Source organism: Triticum urartu, chromosome 1, assembly GCF_003073215.2.
Source record: "Triticum urartu cultivar G1812 chromosome 1, Tu2.1, whole genome shotgun sequence".
Lineage (NCBI taxonomy): Eukaryota > Viridiplantae > Streptophyta > Magnoliopsida > Poales > Poaceae > Triticum > Triticum urartu.
Genome location: NC_053022.1, coordinates 47,054,466 through 47,071,137, shown reverse-complemented (window position 1 = coordinate 47,071,137; position 16,672 = coordinate 47,054,466).

Sequence of the window (16,672 nt, the reverse complement as noted above, 5' to 3'; positions counted from 1 at the left end):
GCCCCTACTTGCAATTATTATGACAGAGGAACTATATCTCAACTCTCTATGTTTCCCACACGATAAAATTGCAAGAAACTGCTTATGCTATGTATTGGTCTTTACTTTGTGTGCATGAATTGTTCTTTTATGACATGCCGATGCATAGGAAGAGAGTTAGACTTAGTAATTACTTGATATATGTTTCTTTGTGCTCACTACTAAATTACAAATCATTGTTAATTAAAATTGGCTTTGCTATACCTTGGGATACGGGTGGATCCATTACTTGCGCACTATATGCCTAGCTTAATGGCTTTAAAGAAAGAGCTGCCAGGGAGACAACCCGGAAGTTTTAGAGAGTCATTTATTTCTGTTGTGTGCTTTTATAAAGTTTAAAAATAAAAATAATGTGCCAAGATTTGCCTTTAGGATATTTTAGATTACCTGTTGGTTTGTACGGTGCAGGACAAACACTTTGGCTATAGTGCGCGATTTTACATTTTTTACTGGAACATCAAACAGTTTTGAAACTTGTTTCACTATCTTTATATACAATTTTTTTATTTTTCCTAATTTTGGTAGAATTTTTGGAGTACATAGGTACCATGAATGTTCATATTATTACAGACTGTTCTATTTTAGACAGATTCCGTTTTTCATGCATAGTTTGCTTGTTTTGATGAAACTATCGATTTATATCAGTGGATTAAGCCATGTAAAAGTTATATTACAGTAGCTACAATTAAAAAACAAAATATTAATTGGTTTGCAACAGTACTTAGAGTAGTGATTTGCTTTATTATACTAACGGATCTTACCGAGCTTTTTGTTGAGTTTTGTGTGGATGAAGTGTTCGAAGATCGAGGAGGTCTCGATGTGAGAAGAAGGAGGAGAGGCAAGAGCTCAAGCTTGGGGATTACCAAGGCACCCCAAGTAAATATTCAAGGAGACTCAGGCGTCTAAGCTTGGGGATGCCCCGGAAGGCATCCCATCTTTCTTCAACAAGTATCGGTATGTCTTCGGATTAGTTTCGTTCATGCGATATGTGCAATCTTGGAGAGTCTTTCGCATCTAGTTTTCACTTTTATTTTATGCACCATGCTGGTATGAGATAGTCCTTGGTTGGTTTATATAATGCTCATTGCACTTCACTTATATCTTTTGAGTATGGCTTTATAGAACGCTTCATGTGTTTCACTTATATCAGTTGAAGTTTGGATTGCCTGTTTCTCTTCACATAGAAAACCGCCATTTGTAGAATGCTCTTTTGCTTCACTTATATTTGTTAGAGCATGGGCATATCTTTTGTACAAAGAATTAAACTCTCTTGCTTCACTTATATCTATTTAGAGAGATGACAGGAATTGGTCATTCACATGGTTAGTCATAAAATCCTACATAAAACTTGTAGATCACTGAATATGATATGTTTGATTCCTTGCAATAGTTTTGCGATATAAAGGTGGTGATATTAGAGTTGTGATAGTTGAGTAATTGTGAAATTGAGAAATACGTGTGTTGAGGTTTGCAAGTCCCGTAGCATGCATGTATGGTGAACCATTATGTAACGAAGTTGGAGCATGAGGTATTTATTGATTGTCTTCCTTATGAGTGGCGGTCGGGGACGAGCGATGGTCTTTTCCTACCAACCTATCCCCTTAGGGGCATGCGTAGTAGTACTTTGCTTCGAGGGCTAATAAAGTTTTGTAATTAGTATATGAGTTCTTTATGACTAATGTGAGTCCATGGATTATACGCACTCTCACCCTTCCATCATTTCTAGCCTCTTCGGTACCGTGCATTGCCCTTTCTCACCTTGAGAGTTGGTGCAAACTTTGCCGGTGCATCCAAACCCCGTGATACGATACACTCTATCACACATAAGCATCCTTCTATCTTCGTCAAAACAGCCACCATACCTACCTATTATGGCATTTCCGTAGCCATTCTGAGATATATTGCCATGCAACTTCCATCATCATCATATACAAGACTTCAGCATTTATTGTCATATTGCTTTGCATGATCGTAAGATAGCTAGCATGATGTTTTCATGTCTTGTCCGTTTTTTGATGTCATTGCTACGCTAGGTCATTGCACATTCTGGTACACCACCAGAGGCATTCATATAAAGTCATATCTTTGTTTTAGATATCGAGTTGTAATATTGAGTTGTAAGTGTGATGATCATAATTATTAGAGCATTGTCCCAGTGAGGAAAGGATGATGGAGACTATGATTCCCCCACAAGTCGGGATGAGCCTCCGGACGAAAAAAATAGAGGAGGCCCAAAAAAATGAGAGAAAAAAGAGAGAAGGGACAATGTTACTGTCCTTTTACCACACTTGTGCTTCAGAGTAGCACCATGTTCTTCATATAGAGAGTCTCTTGACTTATCACTTTCATATACTAGTGGGAATTTTCATTATAGAACTTGGCTTGTATATTCTGATGATGGGCTTCCTCAAATGCCCGAGGTCTTCATGAGCAAGCAAGTTGGATGCACACCCACTTAGTTTCCAGTTTGAGCTTCCATACACTTATAGCTCTTAGTGCATCTGTTGCACGGCAATCCCTACTCCTCACATTGACATCAATTGATGGGAATATCCATAGCTTGTTGATTAGCCGCGTCGATGTGAGACTTTCTCCTTTTTGTCTTCTTCACACAAACCTCCATCATCATATTCTATTCCACCCATAGTGCTATGTCCATGGCTAATGCTCATGTATTGCATGAGGGTTGAAAAGGCTGAAGCACGTTAAAAAGTATGAACCAATTGCTCGGCTTGTCATCGGAGTTGTGCATGATTTGAATGCTTTGTGTGGTGAAGATGGAGCATAGCCAGACCATATGATTTTGTAGGGGTGAGCTTTCTTTGGCTAAGTTATTTTGATAAGACATAATTGCTTGGTTAGTATGCTTGAAGTATTATTATCTTAATCTCAAATGATAGACTATTGCTTTGAATCACTCGTGTCTCAATATTCATGCCATGATTAGATACATGATCAAGATTATGCTAGGTAGCATTCCGCATCAAAAATTATCTTTTTTATCATTTACATACTCGAGGACGAGTAGGAATTAAGCTTGCGGATGCTGATATGTCTTTGTCGTATCTATAATTTTTGATTGTTCCATGCCATTATTATAAAACTTTCATATACTTTTGGCAACTTTTTATACTATTTTTGGGACTAACATATTGATTCAGTGCCCAGTGTCTGTTCCTGTTTGTTGCATGTATTTTGTTTCGCAGAAAATCCATATCAAACGGTGTCCAAGTGGGATAAAAACTGACGGAGATTTTTTTGGAATATATGTGAATTTTGGGAAGTGAAATCAATGCGATACGATGCTCGAGGGGCCCACGAGGTTCAGGGCCGTAAGGCGGTTACTGCTCTTCTTTGGCCACAAGAAAGCTAATTTTCGGAAAAAATCGGAGCGAAGGTTTCAATCCAATCGGAGTTACGGATCTCCAGATATATAAGAAACGGTGAAAGGGCAGAATCCCAGAACGCAGAAACAAAGAGAGACAGAGAGACATATCCAATCTTGGAGGGGCTCTCGCCCCTCCCACGCCATGGAGACCATGGACCAGAGGGGAAACCCTTCTCCCATCTAGGGAGAAGGTCAAGGAAGAAGAAGAAGGGGGGCTCTCTCCCCCTCGCTTCTGATGGCGCCGGAACGCCGCCGGGGGCCATCATCATCACCGCAATCTACACCAACACCTCTGCCATCTTCACCAACTTCTCCATCACCTTCCCCCCTCTATCTACAGCGGTCCACTCTCCCGCAACCCGCTGTACCCTCTACTTGAACATGGTGCTCTATGCTTCATATTATTATCCAATGATGTGTTGCCATCCTATGATGTCCGAGTAGATTTCCGTTGTCCTATCGATGATTGGTGAATTACTATGATTGATTTAATTTGCTTGTGGTTATATTGCTATCCTTTGGTGCCCATCATATGAGCGTGCGCATGGATCACACCATAGGGTTAGTTGTATATTGATAGGACTATGTATTGGAGGGCAAGAGTGATAGAAGCTTCAACCTAGCATAGAAATTGATGCATACGGGATTGAAGGGGGACCAATATATCTTAATGCTATGGTTGGGTCTTACCATAATGAACGTTAGTAGTTACAGATGCTTGCTAATAGTTCCAATCATAAGTGCATAGAATTCCAATTCAGGGATGACATGCTAGAAGTGGCCTCTCCCACATAAAACATGCTATCGGTCTAGTAAAGTAGTCAATTGCTTAGGGACAATTTCACAACTCCTACCACCACTTTTCCACACTCTCTATACTAACTTTATTGTTTCTTTATCTAAACAGCCCCTACTTTTTATTTATGTGCTCTTTATTATATTGCAAACCTATCCAAAAACACCTACAAAGTACTTCTAGTTTCATACTTGTTTTAGGTAAAGCGAAAGTCAAGCGTGCGTAGAGTTGTATCGGTGGTCGATAGAACTTGACGGAATATTTGTTCTACCTTTAGCTCCTAATTTGGTTCGACACTCTTACTTATAAAAAGAGGTTACAATTGATCCCCTATACTTGTGGGTTATCAGCAGTGCGGTTAATTCTTTGGCCGCGAGGGCTTAAGATAATGCCTCAAGGGCCAGGGATGCGGTTTTATTTTCGGTGTGGAGTGCAATGTCCGGATCACTGGCGATAGTGATTATGCCGTTGGGCCCGGGCATCTTAAGCTTCATGTACCTGTAATTAGGTACAACTTGAAAGCGTGTAAATGCCTCTCGCCCCAAGAGGGCGTGATATCCTCTGTTGAAAGGGGCAACTTGGAAGGTTATTTCTTCGGACCGATAATTCTTTGGCGTGCCGAATACCACGTCAAGTGTTATTTTTGCCGCACACCGTGCCTCCCGACTGGGAATGATTCCTCGGAAGGTCGTGCTGCTTTGCTCGATGCGGCTCCTGTCTATTTCCATTTTGTGGAGTGTATCTTCATAGATGAGGTTTAGTCCGCTGCCACCGTCCATGAGAACCTTGGTGAGCCGAAAGCCGTCCACGATTGGACTGAGGACCAAGCCGGCTGGTGCTTGGACTGTCCTGTATTTTGGTTCATCGCCGGCATTAAAAGTTATAGCCGTGTCGTTCCAAGGGTTTATTGCTGCTATTTGACAGACTTCGGCGAGTCCGCAGAGTGCCCTTTTGCGCCTATTGTTTGAGGCGAATGTCTCGAAGACCATCGGTACTTTGGGGTTGTCGTCTTCTAGGGGGTGTTGTTCTGGGGTATTCTTGGTGAGGATATCCTCGCTGCTCTTGGCCACTTGCCGGAGTATCCAACATGCTCTAAGGCTATGTGTTGGTATGTTATCCAGTGTTGCGTGTATTTTGCATGGCCCATCGAGCCATCCTTCCAGAACGGTTCCGCGCCTCGTACTGGACTTACATTTGTTTACTATTGGACCGGGCGTGTTACAAGGGTGCGCCCTTTTCGCGTGAATGAGGGGTTGAGTGGGGACCGATGGTTCCCAACGGGCTTCCTGAGTTTTCCAGGCGCTATCCATTGCGCTGTACTTATGTACGGTAGTTGCCAACTCAGCGAACTGTAGTATGTGACGGCGGTTGATGGCGTTGAGGATTACTTCATCCATGCAATTGTTGCGGAACACTGAGATCGCTTCCTCGTCGCGGCAATCTTTAATCTTGTTTTTGACAAGAAGGAATCTGGCCTAGAAGTGGTGGACCGTTTCCTGAGACTGTTGTTGTATGCTCATGAGAGTGCTTATATTTGGGTGGGTGGTTTCAAATCTGAACCCTGACCCAATTTTGGATCCGGAGTCTGAAGGACTTCCAAACTTAACAGATCAGGCTCTGGGATATCCACTGATTTCTTAGGCCCGTCGTCCGATTCTATGTTCGAAGGGCAGGATGGATCTCCTCGCAGCTGGGTGTCCGGCTCTTCGAAGCCGGAGATCCAGACATAGTCCGTTCTTAGTATGGAGGAAGAGTTGTTGTCTCACTCCTCGACTACCTCTATCTGGTGGGTGATCGGTGGAGATTTGATTTCTCTCTGATCGGGTTTAGGCCCAATTCGATCATAGTCTGTAGAAACTCCCAAGGCGGTGATGCGATCTAGGAGCTCATTTAAAGACGAAAGCTCCGCTGGATCCATCTTCTTGGATTGTTTGGAGTCGATACGAAGGGGATTTTCGATGACTCGGGAGGTCATCGTCGGCTTAAAAACCGAACGAGCAGTCATGGTAAAGCCGCCCAGCCGGAGGGTTTGGCCTGCGGACAGTGCTCCTCCGGCGGTGATATTGTCCTTGAGAACAAGGCGAGCCATTGATCCTGTCATCGATGTCACACTGGAACTCTCAATGAAAGCACCAATGTCGGTGTCAAAACCGGCAGTTCTCGGGTAGGGGGTCCCGAACTGTGCGTCTAAGGTCGATGGCAACAGGAGGCAGGGGACATGATGTTTACCCAGGTTTGGGCCCTCTCTATGGAGGTAATACCCTACTTCCTGCTTGATTGATCTTGATGAATATGAGTATTACAAGAGTTGATCTACCATGAGATCGAGATGGCTAAACCCTAAAAGTCTAGCCTATATGACTATGATAATCACTACAAAAAATACACTTCCGTGATGATACGTGTTTGTCACAGTAGGTCGCTTTTTTTCATGCATGTACATCCATGAAAAATTTATGACAAAATCAAGATATTCATACTTGTGCTGTCGTAGAAGTGTTCCATGACATTACCAAAATTATCATCACGGAAGTGTCCACTTCCATGACGATAAATCGCGCGTCACAGAAGTGCTTTTGTCAAGGGTGACCGACACGTGGCATCCACCGTAACGGAACGCCGTTAAGCTATCGGGTCGGGTTTTGGATCCGATAACCCGTTAACAGCCCCGACCAATGGGGATTTTCCACGTGTAAAATCATCATTGGCTAGAGGAAACACGTGTCGGCTCATCGTCGGGACAGATGTCATCCACTCACTGGACAGATGGCACCTATGATACGTCGACACATGGCACGGCCCAACAAGTTTAAATGGGCTGGCCCAACTAAAGGCCCACAAGATTTTGCGGACCATAATGGGCCGGCCCAGCTAAAGGCCCATGAGTTTTTGCGGACCATAATGGGGTGGCCCAGCTAAAGGCCCATAAGATTTCGTGGGCAATAATGGGTCGGCCCAGGTACAGGCCCATAAGATTTTTGTGTGCCATAATAGGTCGGCCCAGGTAAAGGCCCACAAAATTCTTGCGGATCATAATGGGCCGGCCCAGCTAAAGGCCCACGAGATTTTGCCGAAATTAATGGGCCGGCCCAGCTGTAGGCCCACAAGATTTTGAGGACCCTAGTGTTGGGGAACGTAGCAAAATTTTAAAATTTTCTACGCATCACCAAGATCTATCTATGGAGTCATCTAGCAACGAGGGAGAGAGGAGTGCATCTACATACCCTTGTAGATCACGAGCGAAATCGTTCAAGAGAACGAGGTTGATGGAGTCATACTCGTCGTGATCCAAATCACCGAAGATCCTAGCGCCGAACGGACGGCACCTCCGCGTTCAACACACGTACGAAGCGAGGACGTCTCCCGCGCCTTGATCCAGCAAGGAGGAGGGAGAGGTTGAGGAAGAGGGCTCCAATAGCAGCACGACGGCGTGGTGGTGGTGAAGCTGCAGTACTCCGGCAGGGCTTCGCCAAGCTCTTACGGAGGAGGAGAGGTGTTGGGGAGGGGAGGGGCTGCGCCTTGGATGTTGTGTGCAGCCCTCCCCTTGCCCCTCTATTTATAGGGGAAGGAGGAAGGGGGCCGGCCCCCTCTAGATGAGATCTAGAGGGTGGGGCGGCGGCCAAGGGGAGGGGGCTTGCCCCCCAAGCAAGGGGGGCGCCCCCTTTAGGGTTTCCCCCCAACCCTAGGCGCATGGGCCCAAGGGGGGATGCGGCCAGCCCATGTAGGGCTGGTTCCCTTTCCTCTACAGCCCATTAGGCCCTCCGAGAGAGGTGGCCCCTCCCGATGGACCCTCGGAACCCCTCCGGTGGCCCCGGTACAATACCGATATGCCCCCGAACCTTTCCGGTGACCGTATGACAACTTCCTACATATAAATATTCACCTCCGGACCATGCTGGAACTCCTCGTGACGTCCGGGATCTCATCCGGGACTCCGAACAACATTCGGTAATCACATACAAGTCTTCCTAACAACCCTAGCGTCACCCTTAAGTGTGTAGACCCAACGGGTTCGGGAGACATGGAGACATGATCGAGACGACTCTCCGGTTGATAACCAACAGCGGGATCTGGATACCCATGTTGGCTCCCACATGCTCCTCGATGATCTCATCGGATGAACCACGATGTCAAGGATTCAATCAATCCGTATACAATTCCCTTTGTCAATCGGTACGTTACTTGCCCGAGACTCGATCGTCGGTATCCCAATACCTTGTTCAGTCTCGTTACCGGCAAGTCACTTTACTCATATTGTAATGCATGATCCCGTGATCAACCACTTGATCACATTGAGCTCATTATGATGATGCATTACCGAGTGGGCCCAGAGATACCTCTCCGTCATACAGAGTGACAAATCCCAGTCTCGATTCGTGCAAACCCAACAGACACTTTCGTAGATACCTGTAATGTACCTTTATAGTCACCCAGTTACGTTGTGACGTTTGGCACACCCAAGGCACTCCTACGGTGTCCGGGAGTTGCACAATCTCATGGTCTAAGGAAATGATACTTGACATTCAGAAAAGCTACAGCAAATGAACTACACGATCTTTGAGCTATGCTTAGGATTAGGTCTTGTCTATCACATCATTCTCCTAATAATGTGATCCCGTTATCAATGACATCCAATGTCCATAGCCAGGAAACCATGACTATCTTTTGATCAACGAGCTAGTCAACTAGAGGCTCACTTGGGACGTGTTGTGGTCTATGTATTCACACATGTATTACGATTTCCGGATAACACAATTATAGCATGAACAATAGACAATTATCATGAACAAAGAAATATAATAATAACCATTTTATTATTGCCTCTAGGGCATATTTCCAACAGTCTCCCACTTGCACTAGAGTCAATATTCTAGTTACATTGTGATGAATCGAACACCCACGCAGTTCTCGTGTTGATCATGTTTTGCTCTAGGGAGAGGTTTAGTCAACGGATCTGCTACATTCAGGTCCGTATGTACTTTACAAATCTCTATGTCTCCATTTTGAACACTTTCACGAATGGAGTTGAAGCGACGCTTGATATGCCTGGTCTTCCTGTGAAATCTGGGCTCCTTGGCAAGGGCAATAGCTCCAGTGTTGTCACAGAAGAGAGTCATCGGGCCCGACGCATTGGGTATGACTCCTAGGTCGGTAATGAACTCCTTCACCTAGACTGCTTCTTGTGTTTCCTCCGAGGCTGCCATGTACTCCACTTCACATGTAGATCCCGCCACAACGCTTTACTTGCAACTGCACCAGCTTACTGCCCCACCATTCAAAATATACACGTATCCGGTTTGTGACTTACAGTCATCCAGATCTGTGTCGAAGCTAGCATCGATGTAACATTTTCAGGTACTTCAGGATATTCTTGACCGCTGTCCAGTGTTCCATGCCGGGATTACTTTGGTACCTTCCTACCAAACTTACAGCAAGGTTTACATCAGGTCTGGTACACACCATAGCATACATGTTAGACCCTACGGCCGACGCATAGGGGACGACACTCATCTTTTCTCTATCTTCTGCCGTGGTCGGGCATTGAGCCGTGCTCAATCTCGTACCTTGCAATACAGGCAAGGACCCCTTCTTTGACTGATCCATTTTGAACTTCTTCAATATCTTGTCAAGGTACGTACTCTGTGAAAGACCAATGAGGCGTCTCGATCTATCTCTATAGATCTTGATGCCTAATATATAAGCAGCTTCTCCAAGGTCCTTCATTGAAAAACACTTGTTCAAGTAGGCCTTTATGCTTTCCAAGAATTCTATATCATTTCCCATCAACAGTATGTCATCCACATACAATATGAGAAATGCTACAGAGCTCCCACTCGCTTTCTTGTAAATGCAGGCTTCTCCATAAGTCTACATAAACCCAAAGGCTTTGATCATCTCATCAAAACGAATGTTCCAACTCCGAGATGCTTGCACCAGCCCATAAATCGAGTGTTGTAGCTTGCACACCTTGTCAGGATTCTTAGGATCGACAAAACCTTCTGGCTGCATCATATACAATTCTTCCTTAAGGAAACCATTAAGGAATGTCGTTTTGACGTCCATTTGCCATATCTCATAATCATAGAATGTGGAAATTGCTAACATGATTCGGACGGACTTCAGCTTAGCTACGGGTGAGAAAGTCTCATCGTAGTCAACCCCTTGAACTTGTCGATAACCCTTAGCGACAAGCTGAGCTTTATAGATGGTCACATTACCATCCACGTCTGTCTTCTTCTTAAAGATCCATTTTTAGGGTATCCTATGAAGACGCATTTTTCCGACTTGGGTTCGAGCTTTTCAGGTTGAAGTTTCTTGACATAAGCATCGCATCCCCAAACTTTTAGAAACGACAGCTTAGGTTTCTTCCCAAACCATAATTCATACGGTGTCGTCTCAACGGATTTTGACGGAACCCTATTTAAAGTGAATGCGGCAGTCTCTAAAGCATAGCCCCAAAATGACAGCGGTAAATCAGTAAGAGACATCATAGATCGCACCATATCTACTAGAGTGCGATTACGACGTTCGGACACACCATTACGCTGAGGTGTTCCAGGCGGCGTGAGTTGTGAAACTATTCCACATTTTCTGTAGTGTGTGTGCCAAATTCGTGACTCAAGTATTCTCCCCCACGATCTGATCGCAAGAACTTGATTTTCCTGTCACGTTGATTCTCAACCTCACTCTGAAATTCCTTGAACTTTTCAAAGGTCTCAGACTTGTGTTTCATTAATTAGACATACCCATATCTACTCAAGTCATCAGTGAGGGTGAGAACATAACGATAGCCACCGCGAGCCTCAACACTCATTGGACCGCACACATCAGTATGTATGATTTCCAATAAGTTGGTTGCTCACTCCATTGTTCCTGAGAACGGAGTCTTGGTCATTTTGTTGGGGAACGTAGTAATTTCAAAAAAAAATTCCTACGCACACGCAAGATCATGGTGATGCATAGCAACGAGGGGAGAGTGTGATCTACGTACCCTTGTAGACCGACAGCGGAAGCGTTATATCAACATGGTTGATGTAGTCCTACGTCTTCACGATCCGACCGATCCAAGCACCGAAACTACGGCACCTCTGAGTTTCAGCACACATTCAGCTCGATGACGATCCCCGGACTCCGATCTAGCAAAGTGTCGGGGAAGAGTTCCGTCAACACGACGGCGTGGTGACGATCTTGATGTTCAACTATCGCAGGGCTTCGCCTAAGCACCACTACAATATTATCGAGGATTATGGTGGAAGGGGGCACCGCACACGGCTAAGAAAACGATCACGTGGATCAACTTGTGTGTCTAGGGGTGCCCCCTGCCTCCGTATATAAAGGAGCCAAGGGGGGGTGCGGTCGGCCTAGTAGGAGGCGCGCAGGAGGATTCCTACTCCCGGTAGGAGTAGGACTCCCCTCCCTTTCCTTGTCCAAGTAGGAGAGGGGGAATGAAGGGAGAGAGGAAAGGAAGGAAAGGGGGGGCGCCGCCCCTCCCTCCTTGTCCAATTCAGACTAGGGGGAGAGGGGGAGTGCGGCCTGCCCTGGCAGCCCTTCCTCTTCTCCACTTTAGGCCCATGAGGCCCATTAACCCCCCAGGGGTTTCCGGTAACCCCTCGGTACTCCGGTTTTATCCGAAACTTCCCCGGAACACTTCCGGTGTCCGAATATAGCCGTCCAATATATCTATCTTTATGTCTCGACCATTTCGAGACTCCTCGTTATGTCCGCTATCATATCCGAGACTCCGAACCAACTTCGGTACATCAAAACTCATAAACTCATAATATAATTGTCGTCGAAACCTTAAGCGTGCGGACCCTACGGGTTCGAGAACAATGTAGACATGACCGAGACATGTCTCCGGTCAATAACCACAAGCGGAACCTGGATGCTCATATTGGCTCCCACATATTCTATGAAGATCTTTATCGGTCAGACCGCAACAACATACGTTGTTCCCTTTGTCATCGGTATGTTACTTGCCTGAGATTCGATCGTCGGTATATCAATACCTAGTTCAATCTCGTTACCGGCAAGTCTCTTTACTCGTTCCGTAATACATCATCTCGCAACTAACTCATTTAGTTGCATTGCTTGCAAGGCTTAGGTGATGTGCATTACCGAGAGGGCCCAGAGATACCTCTCCGACAATCGGAGTGACAAATCCTAATCTCGAAATACGCCAACCCAACATGTACCTTGGGAGACACCTGTAGAGCTCCTTTATAATCACCCAGTTACGTTGTGACGTTTGGTAGCACACAAAGTGTTCCTCCGGTAAACGGGAGTTTCATAATCTCATAGCCATAGGAACTTGTATAAGTCATGAAGAAAGCAATAGCAACATACTAAACGATCGAGTGCTAAGCTAACGGAATGGGTCAAGTCAATCACATCATTCTCCTAATGATGTGATCCCGTTAATCAAATAACAACTCTTTGTCTATGGTTAGGAAACATAACCATCTTTGATTAACGAGCTAGTCAAGTATAGGCATACTAGTGACACTCTGTTTGTCTATGTATTCGCACATGTATTATGTTTCCGGTTAATACAATTCTAGCATGAATAATAAACATTTCTCATGAAATAAGGAAATAAATAATAACTTTATTATTGCCTCTAGGGCATATTTCCTTCAGTCTCCCACTTGCACTAGAGTCAATAATCTAGATTACACAGAAATGATTCTAACACCCATGGAGCTTTGGTGCTGATCATGTTTTGCTCGTGGAAGAGGCTTTGTCAATGGGTCTGCAACATTCAGATCCGTATGTATCTTGCAAATCTCTATGTCTCCCACCTGGACTAGATCCCGGATGGAATAGAAGCGTCTCTTGATGTGCTTGGTTCTCTTGTGAAATCTGGATTCCTTTGCCAAGGCAATTGCACCAGTATTGTCACAAAAGATTTTCATTGGACCCGATGCACTAGGTATGACACCTAGATCGGATATGAACTCCTTCATCCAGACTCCTTCGTTTGCTGCTTCCGAAGCAGCTATGTACTCCGCTTCACATGTAGATCCCGCCACAATGCTTTGTTTAGAACTGCACCAACTGACAGCTCCACCGTTTAATGTAAATACGCATCCGGTTTGCGATTTATAATCATCCGGATCAGTGTCAAAGCTTGCATCAACGTAACCATTTACGATGAGCTCTTTTTCACCATCATATATGAGAAACATATCCTTAGTCCTTTTCAGGTATTTCAGGATGTTCTTGACCGCTGTCCAGTGATCCACTCCTGGATTACTTTGGTACCTCCCTGCTAGACTTATAGCAAGACACACATCAGGTCTGGTACACAGCATTGCATACATGATAGAGCCTATGGCTGAAGCATAGGGAACATCTTTCATTTTCTCTCTATCTTCTGCATTGGTCGGGCATTGAGTCTTACATTTCACACCTTGTAACACAGGCAAGAATCCTTTCTTTGCTTGATCCATTTTGAACTTTTTCAAAATTTTGTCAAGGTATGTGCTTTGTGAAAGTCCAATTAAGCGTCTTGATCTATCTCTATAGATCTTAATGCCTAATATGTAAGCAGCTTCACCAAGGTCTTTCATTGAAAAACTCTTATTCAAGTATCCCTTTATGCTATCCAGAAATTCTATATCATTTCCGATTAGTAATATGTCATCTACATATAATATCAGAAATGCTACAGAGCTCCCACTCACTTTCTTGTAAATACAGGCTTCTCCAAAAGTCTGTACAAAACCAAATGCTTTGATCACACTATCAAAGCATTTATTCCAACTCCGAGAGGCTTGCACCAGTCCATAAATGGATTGCTGGAGCTTGCACACTTTGTTAGCTCCCTTTGGATCGAAAAAACCTTCCAGCTGCATCATATACAACTCTTCTTCCAGAAATCCATTCAAGAATGCAGTTTTGACATCCATCTGCCAAATTTCATAATCATAAAATGCGGCAATTGCTAACATGATTCGGACAGACTTAAGCATCGCTACGGGTGAGAAGGTCTCATCGTAGTCAATCCCTTGAACTTGTCGAAAACCTTTTGCGACAAGTCGAGCTTTGTAGACAGTAACATTACCGTCAGCGTCAGTCTTCTTCTTGAAGATCCATTTATTCTCAATTGCTTGCCAATCATTGGGCAAGTCAACCAAAGTCCATACTTTGTTTTCATACATGGATCCCATCTCAGATTTCATGGCTTCGAGCCATTTTGCCGAATCTGGGCTCACCATCGCTTCTTCATAGTTCGTAGGTTCAGCATGATCTAGTAGCATGACTTCCAGAACAGGATTACCGTACCACTCTGGTGCGGATCTTACTCTGGTTGATCTACGAGGTTCAGTAGTAACTTGTTCTGAAGTTTCATGATCATTATCATTAGCTTCCTCACAAATTGGTGTAGGTGTTACAGAAACCTGTTTCTGCGATGTACTACTTTCCAATAAGGGAGCAGGTACAGTTACCTCATCAAGTTCTACTTTCCTCCCACTCACTTCTTTCGAGAGAAACTCCTTCTCCAGAAAGGATCCATTCTTAGCGACAAATGTCTGGCCTTCGGATCTGTGATAGAAGGTGTACCCAACAGTCTCTTTTGGGTATCCTATGAAGACACATTTCTCCGATTTGGGTTCGAGCTTATCAGGTTGAAGTTTCTTCACATAAGCATCGCAGCCCCAAACTTTTACAAATGAAAACTTTGGTTTCTTGCCAAACCAAAGTTCATAAGGTGTCGACTCAACGGATTTTGATGGTGCCCTATTGAACGTGAATGCGGCTGTCTCTAGAGTATAACCCCAAAAAGATAGCGGTAAATTTGTAAGAGACATCATAGATCGCACCATATCAAGTAAAGTACGATTACGATGTTCGGACACACCATTACGTTGTGGTGTTCCAGGTGGCGTGAGTTGCGTAACTATTCCGCATTGTTTCAAATGTAGAGCAAACTCATAACTCAAATATTCTCCTCCACGATCAGATCGTAGAAACTTTATTTTCTTGTTACGATGATTTTCAACTTCACTCTGAAATTCTTTGAACTTTTCAAATGTTTCAGACTTATGTTTCATTAAGTAGATATACCCATATCTTCTTAAATCATCTGTGAAGGTGAGAAAATAACGATATCCACCACGAGCTTCAACATTCATTGTACCACATACATCTGTATGTATGATTTACAACAAATCTGTTGCTCTCTCCATAGTACCGGAGAACGGTGTTTTAGTCATCTTGCCCATGAGGCATGGTTCGCAAGTACCAAGTGATTCATAATCAAGTGGTTCCAAAAGTCCATCAGTATGGAGTTTCTTCATGCGTTTTACACCGATATGACCCAAACGGCAGTGCCACAAATAAGTTGCACTATCATTATCAACTCTGCATCTTTTGGCTTCAACATTATGAATATGTGTATCACTACTATCGAGATTCATCAAAAATAGACCATTCTTCAAGGGTGCATGACCATAAAAGATATTACTCATATAAATAGAACAACCATTATTCTCTGATTTAAATGCATAACCGTCTCGCATCAAACAAGATCCAGATATGATGTTCATGCTCAACGCTGGCACCAAATAACAATTATTTAGGTCTAATATTAAGTGTGCTGACCGCGATCACATCGACTTTGGAACCATTTCTCACGCGCATCGTCACCTCGTCCTTCGCCAGTGTTCTCTTAATCCGTAGTCCCTGTTTCGAGTTGCAAATATTAGCAACAGAACCAGTATCAAATACCCAGGTGCTACTGCGAGCTCTAGTAAGGTACACATCAATAACATGTATATCACATATACCTTTATTCACCTTGCCGTCCTTCTTATCCGCCAAATACTTCGGGCAGTTCCGCTTCTAGTGACCAGTTTGCTTGCAGTAGAAGCACTTAGTTTCAGGCTTAGGTCCAGATTTGGGTTTCTTCTCTTGAGCAGCAACTTGCTTGCTGTTCTTTTTGAAGTTCCCCTTCTTCTTCCCTTTGCCCTTTTTCTTGAAACCAGTGGTCTTGTTGACCATCAACACTTGATGCTCCTTTTTGATTTCTACCTCCGCAGCTTTTAGCATTGCGAAGAGCTCGGGAATAGTCTTATTCATCCCTTGCATATTATAGTTCATCACGAAGCTCTTGTAGCTAGGTGGCAGTGATTGGAGAATTCTGTCAATGACGCAATCATCTGGAAGATTAACTCCCAATTGAATCAAGTGTTATTATACCTAGACATTTTGAGTATATGCTCACTGACAGAACTGTTCTCCTCCATCTTGCAGCTATAGAACTTATTGGAGACTTCATATCTCTCAATCCGGGCATTTGATTGAAATATTAACTTCAACTCCTGGAACATCTCATATGCTCCATGACGTTCAAAACATCGTTGAAGTCCCGATTCTAAGCCGTAAAGCATGGCACACTGAACTATCGAGTAGTCATCAGCTTTGCTCTGCCAGACGTTCATAAC